This window comes from Formica exsecta, unplaced genomic scaffold (genome assembly GCF_003651465.1).
Source record: "Formica exsecta isolate Colony F162 unplaced genomic scaffold, ASM365146v1 scaffold564, whole genome shotgun sequence".
NCBI classification, from domain to species: Eukaryota; Metazoa; Arthropoda; class Insecta; order Hymenoptera; family Formicidae; genus Formica; species Formica exsecta.
Genome location: NW_021852890.1, coordinates 37,898 through 39,342, shown reverse-complemented (window position 1 = coordinate 39,342; position 1,445 = coordinate 37,898). Strand labels below are relative to the sequence as shown.

At 40.1% G+C, this 1,445-nt stretch overlaps 1 pseudogene; it reads right to left on the bottom strand.

Annotated features, from left to right (window-relative positions):
* Positions 1-299: 299 nt before the first annotated feature.
* Positions 300-1,445, bottom strand: part of LOC115242098 — an 18,166-nt pseudogene continuing 17,020 nt past the window's right edge.

The following is a 1,445-nucleotide window of genomic DNA, read 5'->3' as shown; positions in this document are numbered from 1 at the left end:
ATCTTACCTGCAGAGTCGACTCATTTGCCTTGAATGAATAAATAAAAGGTTACAAGTATAACATGAGAACACTCAATTGCATTAGGTTACAAAACATCTATATATATACTTTATAATTATTTTGCGTTAGAAAACAAACTTCAAACAAAAAAGTTGAAAAAAGTACATGGTAAGAACATAGGAAATAGGAACTATCACCGTTTACTAAGAAAATCTCGTGCCTTATATAATAAATAACATACAATGTAGGTACAGGAGAGAGAAACTTAGGAACATATTTGCACATGACAGTTTTGTTTTCATTCCAAACCCCAATCCTTTCGTGCAAGCGAACTGAGAAACAGCAGTTTGTTCAAGTGCTCGCCAGATAATCTACTTCGATTGTCGGTTTTGATGTCACCAGCCTGAGAAAACAGCCGTTTGGATGGCACCGACGTTCCAATAATACTGACATACTTTATTGCCAACTCGTACAATGATGGAAACGTGAGTTTCATCGATGACCAATACTTGAGAGGGTTTTCATGCCGCGGGATGACTAGTTGACTCAAATATTGTTTTATTTCGAAACTGATGTCTTCGCTATGAGCACTGTAGTCAGCTTTGGTCGCAACTAAGTGGTCATGAAAGCTCCAAAGACCGTTCTGTTCCATCGGTTCATCGGATTCTTTTTGAATGGTTTTTTGTACGGTATGCTTTTTAATGTGTAATCATTAATTCGCGATATTGCAGAAGAAGCAGCCAGAGCGCTCTTAAAGTGGAGTTTCTTGAATCTCGGATCCAACACATTTGAAACAGCTAGTATTTTTGCAACTCACAGTCTTTAAATCGCTGATGAAGCGCTGCTTCAAGTCTTTCTTTAAACTTGTTTCCACACTTTGTTAAAGGCTTGCATTCTCAAACAGCCACTTTCAGGCAGTGAACTAATGGGATGATAACGCTACATGTTGGATAGGAGTCTCCACTGACTTCAGTGATGACACACTCGACTGGTTTCATGAGGAATACGATGTCGTTCAGCATTTGCATTTCTTCGCGTTTTAACATATCTGGTGCAGTCGGACACTTCGACATAGCCGGATAAACGTATTTCTCGAAAGCGAGAAATCTTTCCAGCATGTAGAGCATCGAGTTCCAACGTGTAGGAACATCTTAAATAAATTTCAATGCAGTTCCTTCTGTTTTTCCGTCTCGCATTTGCAGCTTCTTTAATTCATCGCAAGCCGCGACGTGTAACTGTCGATAGCCTTCACTTTTGCAATCGTATCTCGCACAGTAGGCATAGCTACTAGTACTAGTAGTCTGGTACGAGATGAGATAGAGTGTGCGCAAATAAGGCCAAATGTTTGTCCTGTCCCATAAAATCGCGTACAGCTTTCTTGATGTTTGCCGCACTATCCGTAACGACTGCCATAATCCTCGATTGGTCCAACTTGAAGTCCTCG